This window comes from Triticum dicoccoides, chromosome 7A (genome assembly GCF_002162155.2).
Source record: "Triticum dicoccoides isolate Atlit2015 ecotype Zavitan chromosome 7A, WEW_v2.0, whole genome shotgun sequence".
In the NCBI taxonomy this organism is placed as follows: Eukaryota; Viridiplantae; Streptophyta; class Magnoliopsida; order Poales; family Poaceae; genus Triticum; species Triticum dicoccoides.
Genome location: NC_041392.1, coordinates 136,167,071 through 136,186,726, shown reverse-complemented (window position 1 = coordinate 136,186,726; position 19,656 = coordinate 136,167,071). Strand labels below are relative to the sequence as shown.

At 44.1% G+C, this 19,656-nt stretch overlaps 1 pseudogene; it reads left to right on the top strand.

The window, feature by feature from the left end:
* The first annotated feature begins 11,739 nt into the window (after positions 1-11,739).
* LOC119334874 lies at positions 11,740-11,878 on the top strand (annotated as a pseudogene).
* Positions 11,879-19,656: the final 7,778 nt, after the last annotated feature.

The window sequence follows — 19,656 nt, the reverse complement described above, 5'->3', positions numbered from 1 at the left end:
AGTTCAGTGGGGACGGGATCCTCCGCGGCGCCGTCCTTGCTGGTCTGAGATGCAAAGCCTAGCGGGAGCATGTGGGACGGCCACGCAAGTGGTTGGCGTGTCCTTGGCGGGTGCTCGGGCTTGTGGAGGACGGGCCGAGTATGGAGGGGAAGAACGTCGAGAATCAGCATTAGCGCCATCAATTTGGTACTCAGAGAGGAAGAAGAAAGGGACTACAAGTCATACATGCAGTATTACCTCCGCTTAACACAGGTAATTTCCTCTTCTTCTTGTGCCATTCTTGTCTCATGCGTGTTAAATTCAGAGAAGGGGAGCTATTAGCAATTCCATTACTCTACTTTCATTCAGTTAAGATGCGTTTTAAATTCAGAGAAGGGAGAGCTAATAGCAATTCCAGTACTCTGCTTTCATTCAGTTAAATTAAGATTCCTTGCATGTTAAATTCGGACTGATTGTCAATCTGTTCTCTGCTCACTCTATACCTCTAAGCATGACATTCAGATAGATGGTTCAGTGTACATATATTATGCATAATTGAAATGGATCATTGGGATCCCGGTCATGTAACTTAAAATGAGAGAAGGCTAGCTTAGAGTCTCATATGAGCACGATGCTTGTGGAAAATTATTTGCAACTTTGAAGTCAAAACACACATGAGATAAAACTCGCGACAACAAAATAGATCATGTTGGCTTCGGTTGATCGAGGAAGGCTTGGTTTTGTCCTGTCGTCATACTAGAGGTAGAGGTTCCAATGGTCCTTTGCACTGAGGGATCATGCGCTGAGTGTTGCTGCTGTAAATAGGTAGACATGTGATTTGTCGGATGACCCTAGGCAGAAAGGTAGCAATTTCAGTTCCATTGAAGTTGAGAAATTGGAAAACTTGGAAATATAGAATGTTATACCACTGGAGTATAGTGTGGGTCTTGGGTATGTGGTGGCATCAGGATGGTGTGACCAACTGATGGTTGCATTGTAGCATTTACAAAAGATGTCGCCTTTAGTTGAAGAAGGAAGCCTTGATTTTCTCCTGTCGTTGAACTATAGTTAGAGGCTCCAATGGTTTCTATCAGGCAGGGATTCAGAGCAGAGTTCTGCTGTAAAAAGGTGTACTTATGGTTTGTCAGATGACCCTGTGCACAACGTAGGAACTTTCAGTTTAAATGAAGTTTAAAAAGCTGTAAAACTCGAAAGGGTGGAATGTTATACCACTGGAGTATTGTGTGGTGCTTGGGTTTGTGGTTGCATCGGAAAGCTCAGACCAGTTGATGGTTGCATTGTAGCATTTAGGATAGGTGTTGGTTGAGCAGAGTTATGTTGTTGTATATAGGTGGACATGTGGTTTGTCGGATGACCATGTGCACAAAGTAGCAACTATCAATTTCAGTGAAGTTTAAAAACTGGAAAACTCGAAAGGGTGGAATGTTGTACCACTGGAGTGTTGTGTGGTGCTTGGGTTTGTGGTTCCATCGGGAAGCTCGGACCAGTTGATAGCTGCATTGTAGCATTTAGGATAGGTGTTGGCTGAGCAGAGTTCTGCTGCTGTAAATAGGTGGACATGTGGTATGTCGGATGACCCTGTGCACAAAGTAGCAAAGTTCAGTTTCAATGAAGTTTTACTACATAAATCTTCAACTCTGTGTCACTTTCATCACAAAGCAATGTGCCATAGTTCAGAGTCCGAAGCACTTGATCTTGAAATATCTTGAATATTTCTGGAGTATATGTAGCTGCAGCTTGTGTTAGCATATAGCTTGATTCAGAACTTTGGAGTAGTTTGTGTTGCTTTAAAGTCATACTTCACCTCTTCACATCTTTTATCTGAAACTAGCCGTTCAAAATGCTCCAAGAAAGTAAGCATGTCATATTTAACACTAATGTACCTCTTTAGTTCATTGTTCATGCTTTCACTTCGTTGGGTAGTGCTCACGTGGGCAGAGAACGTATTTTTACCATATACTAGTGCCCGCTATTCTTTCTTCTCAAATAGCCTTTGCAACCATGCATTGTCACCTAGTCCATACCTGTCAATCATTTTATTCCATGCACTTAAATTCATCTTCCTCTTCTATATCATATATACAATGTTGAAAATCAACATTGAATTTCTTATATTCATCAACAACTCCAGCAAGATGCTTGCAAGCATTTTGATTCATATGCCAGACGCAAAGTCTATGTGAGAATGAGGGAACACTTTACGGATTGCCTTTGCCATTGATGCATCTTCATCGGTGAGAATTGTACGTGGATGTTTCCCGGACATAACTTTTATGAAAGTTCTGAAAAGCCAAGCAAAACTTGCAGCAGTTTCATCATAGAGAAGTGCGGCGCCAAAGACAACAGTTTTTTGATGATTATTCACCCCAACAATCAAACCAAATGGGCGTCCATCATCTAGTTTCCTGTATGTGGTGTCAAAGCATATAACATCGCCAAATAATGCATAGTCTGATACCATTTTCGAGTCAGTCCAAAAAAATATTAGTTATCAACTCATCTTCATCAACTTGAAATGAATAAAAGAACTTGACATCTTCTGAGACCTTCTTCTCCATGTACTCTAATACTCCCCCTGACCATCCTTTGCTTTTATTGTTCTCTTTGAGTACAAACAATTTTTCAAATCTTCACGTATAAAGCCAAGGTTTTCACTTCCACATGCTTCCTTGGCCATCAAATCGAATGTTGCTTTATTTGAAATGCCTACTGACTTTGCAACCTCAGCATTTGCTATATGTGCTTCTGTTACTTTTTTCTGAGATCTCAAGTACTGGGCCATGATTCCATGAGCAAGAGTGTGGTTATGTGATGCCTCGAATTCATACACATAATAAAAACCACTTTTAAGGCTTATCTTCATACGAGCATTACAACCACATCGTGTTTCAGGCCTACTGTAACTGAATGTGTCCTCTCTTTTATCTTCTTCTCGGTGGCCTATGAGTTGTACTAATTGTCTTAGAGCATAAATAAGTGGTTAGAATCAAAACAAATTAGAAGTAACATGTACGTTGACGAGAGCATGTAAATGTGCGTTGTTGGAATACAGAAGAGTTCTTCACTTTATGGCCACTACTTCTTCTGATGATGAAACCGATAGTTTCAGCATACTTGTTATAAAATAAATAAGCTTCCTCTTCAAACAAAAATGTCATGCCAAGCTTTGGTACCCTTTCATCACTGTGATCTGTCGTGGTTTGTTGCAAATCCTGTATCAATTAGCATTCAATTTAGTTAATCCACAGACATGGCAAATGGCAATCATATTTTCCTACCACAAGTTTTGATCAACCGATTCATGAATCATATTTATCTGTCTTGCAATCATATTTGTCTTGGGAAACATGGAGTGCATTGAGGGATCAATACTGTAGTAGTCTTAAGGTTTAGAGGAGAAATCAAGATGGACTCTGCAATCCTTGTTCTATTTTATACGGTTTGTGCAAGAACGTCTTCTCATCCAATTAAATGTGAAATCGGGGTACTGTACATGCTCCTACTTTGTTTTTTCCAAATGCAATAGAACTAACTTCTTGTCGTTGTTTCGCATCTGCAGATTGTGGTCACTACTCATGGTTTCCTGTACAAGTTCTAAAACGGTACAACAGGAGAATTTGCCGGTGATTCATCGTGAAGAACAGAGTGCGATTTCATACTTTTGGTGACTGAGTATCATCAGGAGCATCCTGGTTCCCCGGACCACTTCTTGGAAAGCCACCGGGGACGTGAGACTCGAAGAAGACATCAGGGACGGGATTCCTTGGCTGCCCAATTTAAGAGGAGAATTTACCTATGCTTCCCTGGTCAAGCCGCCATTGATTGTTCTGCCGAGGTTGTAGGTCTCTCTCACCTTCAGGAGTATATTTTGGCGCGCTTTTCTGCATATGTGGATCTGTTTCACGGGCATTTTGTGGATATGTTTCACAGGCGATGATTTTTTTCACTTGATTTTTGTTTAGTCTTAATGGTGCGAGGGTATTACGGAACGAAATAGGTATCCGGGATGTCCAATATCACGATTTGTATTCTGTTTTTTAAAGAGAGAGAAAATCCGCAGCGGGAGGGGGCTCACGCACAGCCGTGCGATGGCTGCGTCGCACCGATGGTCGCACGCCAAGGCCGCAGGCAAGCCGCGTCTACATTGCATGCAGACGGACGTGTAAGACTACCCACAATGAAAATAACATAGGTAGTAACATCACATTTATCTAGGCAAAAAAGATGATGTGGCATGTAATTAATGAAGAAAAAGAAGCATGTAGTAACATAGGCCTATTTGGTTCATAAGTCCTGGGACTTTTTCTAGTCCCAACTAAAAAGTTTCTAGTCCCTAAAAAGTCTCTCTCTGTTTGTTTCCAGAGACTAAAAAGTCCCTAGTCCCTTCCTAGAGGTTATTAAATGACCATGTTGCCCCTAGTATATAGAAAAATAACAATCAAAAAACACCATGGGGTGGCGGGCCAATGGGTGCATGGAGGAGCATTGTTGGGAAAGTCCCAAAAAAGACTCTCGTTAACAGTCTTCTTCATTTAGTCCCAAATACCTAGTTTAGTCCCTAAAAAGTCCCCCCCCCCCACCCCCCCGTTTGGTAAAAAAGTCTTTAAGAGGGACTTTTTCTAGTCCCTACACAAAAAAGTCTCTAGAAACAAACACCCCCATAGCTAGTTACTGTAACATCACACATATTAAGAAAAAATGGGTCTATAACCTAATAAATAAAGTGATGCATGACACAACACATATGTTACTACCCACTGTGGAGGTAGTAACATAGACTAATAACATATACATGATACTACTCTAAGTTACTCCGCACTGTGACTAGTCTAAGGCCTAGCGAGGCGTTTAGACACTCTACCAACATGTTGCCCATGGTGCAGACAGCACGGGATTCGGTCAAAGATAGGCTGGGCGCTGGGGTCAGGCCGCCAATTGCATTTAACTCTGCCTCACCTCTCACGGCCGATCCATTTAATTCTAACACTTCCAATCTTATAAAAAAAAGCTAATTCTAACATTGCCAGTGCTGTAAAACGGGACTGAACTTCAGTTTCGTCATCTTAAGCTGCGTCTACCGAGGATGGTACAATAAAAAAAGTATGGTGCAACCTATGACAGTAGTTTTGAACATGCACTTCAGCAACAATTTCTGGTTAAGAGCAACTCTAGCAGACCCCGCATCCCGTCCCGGCCCGCAAAATAATCGCTAAAGTGCGGGTCGGGGTGGGAAAACCTGCTCGATCAGACCCTGCATCCCGCTCCGGCCCGTAAATATTTTTGCGGGGCGCGGCAAATCTTCTCCCTCAACCTCTAGTTTCACGGGTTGGGAGGCTGATCCGAGCTCAACCCCTATCCGCAACGAGATTAGACGGGAGGGACATTTTCGCGCGCCCTTTCCCACTCCTCCCACCCTCCGCCATCATTGCCCCGCCTCCGCACGCTCCGGTGCTTCCTCCCCGGCCGTTCCTCGCTGCCATGGACGACTCCTTGCTGTCCCCCGTCACCGTCGAGGTCACGCACGGTCCTTCCCCTCGGGCGGATCTCGTCGCCAGCCATGTTGTCCCCGCCGCCGTCGCCCAAGCAAACACCACGCCTGCCCGCAAGCGGTAGGGCAACGTGGTCGTGCAGGGCGGGAGTCCGGCTGCCCCCGCCGCGATGGTCCACGCTCCGGGCGCCAACGCGGCAGCGTGATCCCGGCCGGCGGCGGAGAAGGTCGGCAAGGTCACGGGCGTAAAGCGGAGGAAGATTCCGGCTACAATGAAGCCACCTTCTTCATCCTCTCATTCCATCCCTGAAAGGGTGCTCCGGCGATGCCGTTCAACGGTTCCGCTCCCCACGCAAGCGAGGTGTTCGACAAAATGGCCGAAAGGTATGCGTCTTCAGTCATGGCGATTTCCTTTCATTTTTGCCATTATCCTCGATAGCTCGTGACTTGTTATCGTTCACTATAGCGGTGGTTCAAACAGTGCAACTACCGAGTTCGTGAACTTGTTGGACAAGAACGCGGTTGACATTGATCAAGCCCCGTTCGCCGCATTCGACTACAATGAAACGGAGGGCGGCGTGGATGATCATGGTTGTGAGGACGAATTGAAGGAGATCGAAGCAGAAGCGTATGAGCAATCGCAAACAAAAACGGGGGAAAACATAAGATCGAAGAACTAAACGCTTTTGGAAGATCAAGTTTTGATCAAAGCATGGAGTGCGGTGTCTCTTGATGCATGCACGAGTACTTCTCAAACCTCCAAGAGATATTGGCAAAGGATCAAAGATCAATACTTCCGCATTATGGCAAACCATCCCAATAGGACTCCACGCATATTTTGGTCGCTTCAGGGGCGTTGGTAGAATATCAAGCCAATATGCAGCCGTTGGGCAGCTTGCTTGGAGCAAGTACGCAATGCACCTCCAAGTGGCACCGTGGAGTCCGACTACGTGAGTTTGTTTTGCCTTTATTCAAGTTGTGCATCATCAAATTTGCATCATGGGAAATGATTGCATCACTTTGTTCATATTTTGTAGGACAAGATTGCTCAACATAGATACAAGGACATGGAAGCTTCGGAAGGCAAATTCTTCAAACTAGAGCATTGTTGGGAGTTGCTTCAAAAGTGCGAGAAGTGGAAGCTGATCGACAAAGAATCCCCACCAAAGAGAGGCTCACTTACAAACATGGATGAATATTAGGATGATGAGGATGATGATGTCCCAAGAAATTTGCACAAGCCCGATGACAACAAGAAGACTAAGAAGAAGATGAAGAAAGAGCAAGGAGCATCGAGCTTGAGGGAGAAGATTGATGCCATGGTGCAATCAAACAAGTCGATGTTGTTGAAGTCGTTGGAGATCAAGAAAGAGTTGGCCAAGTAGAAGGCAAAGGAGAAGCAAGAAAACTGGCAATTGCTCAAAGAAGAGGGGTTGCGCAAAGCTGCCATTGAGGAGAGAAGAGCACGCGCTGCAGAAAACAAAGCCATGTCCAAGCTGCTCACCGAAGAGAACAAGATCGTGACAATGAACCGCAATGATATGGGTGATCTCACCTAAATATGTCATGATATGGCAAGGAGAGAAATCTTGAAGATGAGAATGGTTGCGTCGGCCGGTGCGTGTTACAGTTTCGGAGATGTTTTCTCTACTCCATATGGTGGCAATGTTCATGATTTCGATGCGGGAGTTGGAACAAGCGCCGGAGGTGGATTCAGTTGTGGCGATGGACTTCAAAATGGACTCGATGGTGCTAAGTAAAGATCAATCAAGATGGTGCCGGACATGGGCGCAAACTTTTGTAGGGCCCTCTTTTGCGTTTGCCGTACTGAACTTGGCTTTTATTTGCGCGTAAAACTGTGTTATGTCGTTTGAATTTGAAATTGTTTGTGAAACCCTATATCAAATGCAAGAATTGCAGTTTTTCTGTTTGCGGGTCGTCGCGGTGGAGCCCGAGCAGAGCCCACAGAAGTCGACTCGTAAAAAAGCATATTCCGCGAATATACTTTTGTGCGGGTCCGTTTGAAAGGTCTGTATCTGTGGCCGTCCGCACCGGCCCGCAAAAGCGGTTTTGCGCGAACTCCAAACGTGTTTTGCGGGCCGGCGGGATGCGGGGTCTGCTAGAATTTCTCTAAGAAACTTACACTCACATGTACTGTAGTTGTCGCTCGCCTCTCGGTCGAACACCAATCACATGTACTGTTGGACAAACAAATGCACAGTGCAGTCAGGACATCTCCGACAGCAACCAACAAATTTCACGTATCTGTCCACGAACAAGGAGAATAGTCCGCGAACACATATGCAGGATACAGTCATCCAACCGTAGCCGCATATATTTTCACAACAACTTGAACCAATCAGACAAAATTTGATCAAATCAGACAAATTTTGATATAAACACGGTGAATTTCATTGAAACTAGGATAATTTATAGATAATACTGAAAGATATTTCGCTCAGTGAATCAAAAGCCAAAAATAATACCCTAAACTATCCTATAATTCACGGTGATCTCGTAGGCCATGCCGGGCTGGCCGGCGGCTCCTCCTCCGTCATCGTGGCCCGACTCGACGTCAGAGTCGTCGTCGTCGGGCTTGGGCCGTTGGAAGGTGGTGGCGTCATGGCAGGGCCATGTGAAGGGTCGGTCAGCCACTTCAATGCAGCGTAGCGGCCAGAGTTGGTTCCTCGAGAACCTACGTCCGCATTGAAGCGACGGCTGCCGAGAGGTCGCATCGGTCAGCGTCGCCTTTCTCCCTCCGGTCACAGGCCCGTGTTAGGTGGCTTCAGTTGTCCGGACAGTGCGGTCCGAACGGTTGCGAGAGGTTTAAGGGTCGGTGTTGGAGATACCCTTAGCTGGGACATAGACTTCCACAATATGAATGGTACGAAAATACATAGGAGCAGACGAACTCTCCTGCTCACGGAATCGGTGAACATTTGTCAAATGCACGTTAAATATTTTCAAATATACGTGAGTATTTTTTAAACACACGTTGAACATTTCTCGAAGACATGTAAGATATTTTCCTAAATATATGGTGAATAACTTGTGAATGCGCTGACATTTCCTAAGATACACAATGACTTTTTTTAAATAAATGGTGAAAATGTTTTGAACATACCTTTTTTTTTCAAAAACATGTCGCACATACTATGAACAATATTGAAAAACACAATGATTTTTTTAAATACAAAATGACCAAAATTTTCAAAATTTTCGAATGAACATTTCTTAATACACGATGAACACTTTAACAGATTTCAAAAAAAAGTTGATGTAACTATAAAAAGTGTTAACGATGATGAATATTTTTATATTAAACGATGTACATGTTTGAATTACACTATGAATATTTTTTAGTGCATGACAAATATATTTTAAAATACATGATGAATTTATAAAAAAATATGCGATGATGTTTTTAACACAGTGTATATTTTTAACACACGTATAAAATTATTTTCCAAATACACGTTAAATTTTTGTATACCCGCAACTTTCTTTGATGTACGTAAATATTTTACTCAAAAGAATGAAAAATAGAAAATAAAATGTAAGGAAAACCAGAAAATAAAAGAAAATAAATTAATAATACTAGAGTGTTCGCTCCACTAGTTTCTTTTTAAGAAAGTGCGCTCCTAGTTTATATCATGACAACTTTTTTTAACCATGGCAAATTGCATTGCTGGAGCATGGCAAATTAATTTTCACAGCCATGTCAATTTACTTTTTCCTAGTCCATGGCAAGTTTTGCATCAATACGCAAATTCAACATCGGAGACATGAAATTGAAGTTCTGGACCAGGGCTAGTTTTGGGGCATGACAAAAAATGTTGTGCAATTTTAGACCCACAAAAAACCAAAAAAACACATAGAGTTTGTAGCACGACAACATTTTTAACATGGCCTATTGCATTTGCCGTGAATGATTTATGTTCAGAGCTACGACAAATTTATTTTCAGAGCCATGAGAATTTACTTGTTTCTTGACCACAGCAAGTTTACATTCACTCTGTAAATTCAAATTTTTGAGGGATGGCAAATCACGTTTCTGGACCATGCTAGTTTTACATCCACGGAAAATAATTGTAAGCAAATTGCATAAAGTTTGTAGCATGGCAACAGTTTTTACCATGCACAATCACATGCCCGTGCAGGGAGTGCATGCGTCCTGTATTAATGGCTAGTTAGCTGTTGCGGTCACGGCTTCCGTCACGCATCGGCTAACTCCGTCAAGACGGACATAGTGGCCCACACACGTATCTGCACCTTTCCTCAACCAGTATTTACACCGTCCGTAATTACTGCCACCACGTGACCTTGTGCCATTGGATTCCAGGAGCATGCGAGCTCGTCCGCTCTACTGCCACTCTCTGGAAACTTCTCACAATTAGTATATAACTTAATTATAACTGAAGTAACCCTGAATAAAAATGGGCACGACGTAGCAAACAAAGGCATGCAAATGGTTCACATTTCTTGGATTTCGAAAAATCAAATAGAAATGCATGAGTAAACTTCTTGGATTTAATTATTGGTGCCCTTCAAAATTCTGTATAGCAGATGTAGAAAGGCCAAAGCAAGGCCAAAGAGTCATAACAGTTAAAACTGCATCTCACATAATTACTACAACGCATGGCCTAATCTTTGATTGCTAGGCATTGTCATCACTCAAAAGGATTATCAAATGTAACCTGACCCCATAATATTTAGAGTTCGACTCTCGTTTGACAGTAACACTGATCCCATAAAATCTTCTTCATGAAAAATGATTCTAAATTACTTAATTACTATATGATAGATTAGTTTAAAGCAGCATTAGAAAAGTCATCTGATTATTTATCTAAAGCTTTATCCAACGAGCCTACTAACACGAGCCCATATATGCCATTCTGATTTTTTTTTTTTTTTGCATATCTCCCACACATAGGAGTGTTGCCAATTTTTTAATAAACATTTCGAGCTAGCTTTTGTGCATTGTTTAACACAGGCTGTGGGCTAGTGGGTCAGTTTGGTAGTGCATTTTTTTCTCCCAATTCCTGTACGAGATTACGCTGAATGGATCACATGAATTGCATGTTGTGAATCTCGATGCAAAGAATGAACCATACACACAAGTGATGCCATGTTCCCCCTGTTGTACTGAACTTTCTGCAAGTTTCTCTGCTCTAGTTCGAGCTTTATATGCTTCCTACTCTACTTCCTAACCCAGCCAAAGAAGCAAACCCAATATTCGATGGCCTAATCGAAATTGCATAGGAGCACTCGGCAACGCTGCCCACCAGAATCCTACCCACCCAATCATCTTCAGATCCGTAACCACTATATTAGCCACATTGTATTACTAACTTTATCCTCTCGTATTCTCATTTGCTTTTCACTTGTACAGGCCTTAAAGTCCACGCAGTTCGGTACAGATTTTTCAATTCGGCTGCACGAGCTGAACTCAACTACAAACCGCGAACCATCCATCTGAACTAAATTGAAAGACGCTCCTCTGTTAACGAAAATATTCTAGAGTCCATATCTTGTACACGGTTTTGGTTAGAGATAAGACCAAATCGTATTTGTACTTTCCTTCTTCTTGTTTCCCACGTATGTAACAATCAGATCCTGTACATGCCGTGATGGAGGCTGTTTCCATCCTATATAAACACGCAGACGCGGCCTACTCAGGTAGGTAGAAAACGCTTACCAAATTTACATGGTAATCAGAGCCAACCTTCCAAAACACATCTAGTTTCCATCCTTTCCTCCACCTTCCATCCATGGCGTCCTCCAGTACCACGGCGCCGGCTCTCTACTCCAACCAAATCTCCGAGAAGCTTACTCGTGAGAACCGTCTGCTATGGAAGGCCCAGGTGCTTCCGCAGATCAGGGGCGCTGGGTTGTACGGGTACCTAGATGGATCCGTCGCGGCACCAGAAGAGAAGATCTCGACCACGGACAAGGAGGGCAAGGTCACCTCCGTCCCCAACCCCGACTTCATCACCTGGAGAGGGCAGGATCAGCAGGTCCTGTCCTACATCATCAACTCGCTGTCCAAGGAGGTACTCGTTCAGGTTCTTCATCTGGAGACCTCACACGCGGTATGGAGTGCCCTCACCAACATGTTTTCATCTCACTCCCGATCCCGCATCAACAATCTGCGCATCTCCCTCGCCAATGCTCAGAAGGGGAACCAATCTGTCCCGGCCTACTTTGCCCGGATGAAAGGTTTCGCCGATGAGCTTGCTGCTGCTGGAAAACCAGTTGGCGAGGATGAGCTCATCTCGTTTATCCTTGCTGGCCTCGATATGGACTACACCCCATTAGTCTCTGCCCTTGATGCGCAGACTACTCCTGTATCTCTTGATGCTCTCTATGGACAGATGGCGAATTTCGATCAACGGGTCGAGCTGCTGCAAGGGACCAACTCCGGCTTCAAGTCCTCGTCTAACATGGCTGCACGAGGGCGCGGGCGTGGCCGTGGCGCTCCTCGTGGTCGCGGCGGAGGTCGTGGCAGTAGCAACACGAGGGGTGGCAGCAGCACCAACGGCAACAACAACGCCCATCCCTTCAACAACAACAACAGGGGTGGACGTACATGCAACATCAACAACAACCGTCCGACTTGCCAGATCTGCGGCAAGTCAGGCCATACGGCCATGGACTGCTGGTACCGCTTCACCGACGATTACCTTCCAGAAGAGAAGTCAGCGGGCGCCGCCAACCTGTCCTCCTACGGGGTGGACACCAACTGGTACGCCGACAGCGGGGCGACAAATCACATCACCGGGGAGCTAGAGAAGCTCACCGTCCGCGACAACTACCGCGGCACCGATCAGATCCACACCGCTGATGGTTCAGGTATGGACATATCACATATTGGTCATTCGGTTATTAATACTCTCAATGATCAAATTCATCTCAGAAATATCTTGCATGTCCCCCACGCATCTAAAAATCTCCTTTCAGTGCATAAAATTGTTGTTGACAATCATGCTTATCTTGAGTTTTGGCCTACTTTTTTTGTGATTAAGGACCAAACAACGGGGAGAATTCTCTATCGAGGCAGATGTAGGGGAGGCCTCTATCCATTGATTCCAATTAGGACGTCGAATAAACAAGCCTTCGGTGCCATCAAGCTATCTCCAACACGGTGGCACGATCGTCTTGGCCATCCATCTTTTTCTATTGTTCAACGTGTGCTTAGGAATAATAAGCTCCCTTGTCATGGAGAGCTAAACCTTGAGTCTGTTTGTGATTCTTGCCAAAGAGCAAAGAGTCATCAGTTACCTTATCAAGTGTCCACAAGTGTGTCTACTGTTCCTCTTGAGTTAGTATTCTCTGATGTATGGGGTGATGCTCCTATTTCTGTTGGTAGACACAAATATTATGTTAGTTTCATCGATGATTACAGTAAATTTACTTGGATCTATCTTATTAAAAATAAATCCGATGTTTTTGAGGTTTTCCGCAATTTCCAAGCACATGTTTAACAAAAATTCGGCCGCAAAATTCTCGCTGTCCAATCTGATTGGGGCGGTGAATACGAGAAACTAAACCCTTTCTTTCAAAAGATTGGGATCTCACATCATGTCTCCTGCCCTCACACTCATCAACAAAATGGGTCGGCAGAGAGAAAACACAGACACATTGTTGAAGTCGGTCTCGCCCTCCTAGCCAATGCATCCATGCCACTTAAATTCTGGGATGAAGCCTTCTTAGCAGCCACCTATCTCATTAATATTCTGCCAAGTAGTGCTATCAATTTTGACATTCCCTTTGAACGTCTATTTCACACCAAGCCTAACTATGCATCGCTCCGTGTTTTTGGTTGCGCATGTTGGCCTAACTTGCGCCCATACAACACTCGGAAATTATCCTTCCGCTCCAAACAATGCGTTTTCTTAGGCTATAGTCCTCGTCACAAAGGAGTTAAATGTCTCGATGTCTCCACGGGTCGCATTTATATTTCTCGCGACGTGGTATTTGATGAGACTGTTTTTCCTTTTGCTTCGCTTCATCCCAATGCAGGAGCTCTACTTAGGAAAGAAATCTCCCTCCTACCAGAATCTCTTAAAAATCCTTCATCCTTTGATCATGGGGGTGATAATAACTGTGATGATCAAAATATGGCATATGTTACTGACCAAACTGATGCAGGGAATAACACAGGAGGTGCAGAACCCATACAAAAAAATCTGGGCGAAGACCACGTCGAAACTAGGCTAAATTTGGCAAGAAACGATCCTTTATTTTATGCTGCAGATGAGGACACGGGCACAGGACACGGAGGTGATCCTGGCGCGCGATCCCAGGCAGATCGCCCTGCAGCAGCAGACACGGGCGGTGCAGAGGCTGCAAATCCGAGCTGCACGCGCGGGCAATCAGGAGGCGACATGCGGACGGCTGTCGAGCGCTCCCCCGACCGCTCCGGGCCCGCTGGCTCCCCAGGCGCCAATGCCCCGTCTTCACCTAGGCCGCCTGGGCGCTCCCCCGACCGCACGCGAGTGCGCGCTGCGTCTTCTGGGCCAGCTGGCTCGCCAGGCGCCAATGCCCCGTCTCCACCTGGGCCGCCTGGGCCTGATTCACCTGCTGCAGCGGACGTCAGCGACAACGATCGCCAGGATGGTTCAATTTCGGGATCACCTGCGTCCGCTAACGAGGTGGGCGTTGGATCTTCTGTGGCTGATCGCCAGGTGGGCTCCGGATCTTCTACGGCTGGATCTGGACCAGTCCCAACTGGTGCTATCGTGAGAGGGCGCACACGCTCTAAATCAGGCATCTCAAAACCACTACTCCCCTCAGACGGTACAGTACTCTATGAGAAAAATTTTAAGGTCAAATATGCATCGTTTTGTGCAACAGGAGAGCCGCAAAATGTGCAAGAGGCCTTAAACAATACAAACTGGAGAAAGGCTATGGATGTTGAGTATTCAGCATTAATGAAAAATAAGACTTGGCACTTAGTTCCAGCCAATCATCGAAAAAATGTTATTGATTGTAAATGGGTTTATAGAATAAAAAAGAAAGCTGATGGCAGCATAGATAGATATAAAGCTAGATTAGTAGCAAAAGGATTCAAGCAAAGATATGGAATAGACTATGAGGATACATTCAGTCCAGTAGTTAAAGCTGCTACTATCAGACTTGTTTTGTCTATTGCTATATCCAGGAGATGGAGTTTAAGCCAGCTAGATGTGGAGAACGCGTTCCTTCATGGTGTTCTGGAAGAAGAAGTCTACATGAGACAACCACCTGGTTATGAAGACAAAAACTCACCCTTTCATGTGTGCAAGCTAGATAAGGCTCTTTATGGACTCAAGCAAGCTCCAAGAGCATGGTACTCTCGCTTAAGCTTGAGACTGCAGGAATTGGGATTTTCCCCTTCAAAGGCCGACACCTCCCTATTTATCTTTAATAAGTCCGGGGTGACAATATTTGTGCTCATATATGTTGATGACATTATTGTAACCAGCTCCTCTCAGGAAGCAGTTTCAGCATTGTTGCAGGACTTGAGCTCTAGCTTTGCATTGAAGGACTTGGGAGATTTACACTTCTTCCTTGGGATTGAGGTAAAGAAAACTCAGGATGGTATTGTATTAACACAACATAAATATGCTTCAGAAATCTTGACCAGAGTTGGCATGAAAGATTGCAAACCATCACCAACCCCTCTATCAAGCACTGAAAAATTGTCAGCCTATGATGGTGAACCTCTTGGACCAGATGACAGTACAAGGTACAGGAGTATTGTTGGAGCATTGCAATATTTGACTCTTACAAGACCTGACATTTCTTTTTCAGCCAATAAAGTTTGTCAATACTTGCATGCGCCAACTACTGTTCATTGGACAGCAGTAAAGAGAATTCTCAGATATGTTAAGTTCACCATAGATACAGGTCTTGCATTTAGGAAGACACCATCTACATTGGTAAGTGCCTTCTCAGATGCAGATTGGGCAGGATGTGTTGATGATAGAAGATCAACAGGAGGGTTTGCTATATTTTATGGGTCGAATCTAATATCCTGGAGTGCCAGAAAACAAGCCACTGTATCTCGGTCAAGTACTGAAGCAGAGTATAAGGCATTAGCAAATGCAACAACTGAAATCATTTGGGTGCAGTCATTACTCAGAGAATTGGGTATGCCTACAAGACAACCTCCGTGCTTGTGGTGTGATAATCTTGGGGCGACCTATCTCTCAGCTAATCCTGTTTTTCATGCTCGTACTAAGCATATAGAAATTGATTACCACTTTGTCAGAGAAAGGATAGCGAAGAAACTTCTTCAAATACAGTTTGTATCTTCAAAGGATCAGGTTGCAGATGGGTTCACAAAAGCTTTACCAGTACGGAATCTAGAAGATTTTCAGCGCAATCTCACTCTTACCAAAGTGTGATTGAGGTGGGCTGTTAACGAAAATATTCTAGAGTCCATATCTTGTACACGGTTTTGGTTAGAGATAAAACCAAATCGTATTTGTACTTTCCTTCTTCTTGTTTCCCACGTATGTAACAATCAGATCCTGTACATGCCGTGATGAAGGCTGTTTCCATCCTATATAAACACGCAGACGCGGCCTACTCAGATAGGTAGAAAACGCTTACCAAATTTACATCCTCGTCCTTCCAACTGGCCCCTCCTCACTTTTCCCTCATATTTTTCTTCCTTCACACTATTTTATATGCATTTGATGCCCACAACTCGAGAGCCCATCCATTTCCTTGTTTCTCTAGATGGTTCTTGCTCCCGTTGGCCTAGGTGAAGAACCACCGCTTCCACTCATCTGTGAAGGTTGGAAATTTCCCCCATCATTGCTCTTTTAGTGCTTAATCTCCTTGCTCTGTTGTTCGTCTGTGTCAAGGTCACCTGACTGATATCTTCTCGTCGTTCCTCAGTTTGCACAACCACGCTGATAATAATGTATATTTTTGTTCTAGCCATCCTAGTTGATCTGTTTGGGTTTATATTACCTGACTGGACAGCAAATTCATTTATCAGCAGTGCAGGGGTTTCACCTCTTGAACAGAGGACTGTAGTTTGGTTTTTTTACAACGAGTACACACCTTTTTGAATTTTTACATATGGTCAGGTGATATAAAGTACTCCTATAAAAATTTGGTTGACAATAAATCTGGCGCTAGAATTCTTGGTACAGACTTTCGTGTCCAAGGCATTATTAGGGTGCGTTTCACACGACACTCGTTAGTTAATGCTCTACGTCTGAACCAACAGACCCTGCATGCCTAGGTGTGGGTCCCCTTTGCTTGGTGCTACCATATTCAAAGAAATTAGACCAGGAATCACAACCATGCATGCGTCTCGCTTGCGTATTGAGGGCCTGTTTGGTTCCAAATAAGTCACTAACTTATAAGTCGAAAAGTGTAAAAAGTGACTTATTTTGCCAAACGGATCTAACTTATAAGTCACCCCAACTTATAAGTCATAAGTTGATCCACCCCAACTTAAAACTTATAAGTCACCCCCTTTTGCATGGTTCCCACCACCTTTACATAAAAAACAAGGTGGAAAGGTGTGCTCAGGTGACTTAGAAGTCAGGTGACAACCAAACAGACATGACTTATAAGTCGCCGGTTTTAAGTCACCTGACTTATAAGTCAGGTGACTTATTGGAACCAAAACAACCCCTGATTTCCTTGGAGGAAAATAAGATAGTGAAAGACAGACTTGTGTTAATAACGTACGATCTGCTTGGATGAACATATAGCTTTATTTTCATTAGATAGCAATACATAGTTTTTATTTTAGAGCATGATTAATAGTATAGCTAGCTGCTGGCTATAAGCCAGTGTCATGTCATCTACAACCCATCTTATAGCCAACATGTATAATAGTAGATCAAAAATTCGAAAATGGGTAGGAGCACTCGGCGACTCACTTCACCGAAATCTCACCCATTAAGTAGCCTCGGGATCCACATCTTCTATAATAGCCAGACTATTAGAAATTTACAGGGCATGTATCTATGACAGTATTCAATGTACTGACATTGTCAGATACAGTCCACACACGGTCAATTTCCTCAACAACTAGCGCCCAACAAGCCAGTAATCCAATCAATGCTTGCAAGCCTCCCACCCACCACATTCTTCTCCCCACCAGTCCACCACTCACCTTCTTCCCCATCAATCCTTCCCCTGATTCCTTTCTACAACTCCTGCACCTTCTTCCCCACTTATGCTTGCTATACATGAAATGGGAAGATCATGTCTCGTCCTCCGGAGTCACTGCCGGCGCCCGGCGACACCATGTTTGCCCTGTCCGCTGATATCAAGTCACGCGTTCTAGGGGCCATTGACAACATGTGAGAAGAAAACCAGGTGGAAGGCTATGACATCCATAGTGATCAAATCGAGGTAGCTGTCGTCCGTGCATGCCATGTTCTGTGCACATCGTTTGCACACTGTGTCTGCCTTGGGCACCGACTTCATGTTCCGCGTGACCACAGTTAGCGACAGTGTCACCGCCGCCAGCACCGCTCCCTAGCACGACTTGAGCTGACCGCTTCCTCCAGCCGCCCGTACGTCGTTCGTCCTCGTCGCCGTCAAGCATGGAATGGCCGTCGTTCCCGTCCTGCTCATCTAGTCTCCATGAATTAATGCAATGTAGCCCTGTTTGCATCTAGTCTCCATGAATTAATGCAATGTAGCCCTGCTTGCAACATATTAAATGGCAATGCACATGCATGAATTGTACCGGTGTACTACGTCTCAGTCAAGAAAACATTTCGTCATAAGACGCACGCATCCCAAGCTAGCATGGGAGCGGGCGTGATTTCAGTATGCCGGGTCGCCGAGTGCTCTTAGTCCGCTTTCATCAAAAAGTGTACTACTTTTTTATTATGTGGTCCATTTTTCATTCTTACAAAGTGTCTAGAAGCACGTGCTAGAGCTGGCTTTTCACGAAGAGCCCACTTACCTTCTCTCTTCTCTTTTCTTTCCTTCAACTAAGAAGAAATATACTATTTTATTTCTTATAGCTCGCTGACTCAGCTCTATTATACTTGCTCTTATTAAACGCAGTCTCACAGAATTCATGCCACGATAGTCTTCCTCTTGACCAGTACAACTGGTGTTATTAGTAGGGTGGATATAAAGTATAGGTGGCTCAATAGTCCTTGCAGTCCACTAAATGACGAGTTGTACTTTGCGCTTTCAGTCTGGCTTTGGCCCTAACTTAATGCGGGCAAACAGGAATGCACTGTGCCAATCTACGATGGAGCGGTGTATTCAACAACAGCTATTCATTCCATCTAATTATGCACTGATCCCTAGACAACAGAGCAGCGCGTGAGATTCCGGTAAGCATCGTCGCCGAGTGCTCCTAGTTCGCGTCCAACCCTCACCCACTAGTATATGTACCCAAGTCCCAAGCTTAGTTACGTACTAAGGTGAGAGTGTGAGGCCGATAGAGGCAGCTTGCTAGCTAGCTAGTACTGTAGGCTTTAAATCCTGTCTAACAGTAGACGTGCATGTGCATGTCGGATGCATGCAGCAGCAGCGGCAGTAGCTGGCTTGGCTGTTAGTTACCTAGTAGTTTCCTGCTAATTTCCTTAGCTGGTGCAAGAGACTTGATTGGAAGTCTTCGTGTGGTAGTAGTTTCTAGGAAATCAAAAATGCCTTTTGGAGCTCGGCCCTCATGGAGGCCGGTTTTTGAAAAACACAAAAATCATGAAAATTCATATTTTTACAATTCAAAAAAATTACAGATATACATGGAGGCATAACACACATGTGTGTAAATTTTTAAGACGAAATACGTTGAAATGAAGGCTGTGCAAAAAAGACAAATCTGAGGCCTTTTAACACATGTTACTATTCATCCTCAAAGTCCAGATATTTGTCTTTTTTCTATAGGTCGCATTTCAAAGTATTTCATTTTGAATTTTTACACACACATGCATTTCATCCGTGTATAGTTACATATTTATTTTCAGAATTTTTTGAAGTCAGAAAGTTTGAATTTTGAATTTTTCAAAAATAAAGGGCTCCATGGAGCTCGGTCACCAAAACGCCCTACTCCTAGGAAATGGCTTTGCATGGCTATAGTAGTAGCAACGTAATTTCTAGTGTGTGTGCTGTGCACATCCTGGGCCTATAAAAGGACCCGGCTCTCTCTCTTGTAACGAAGCCAAAATCAAGCAATTCATCCAGCT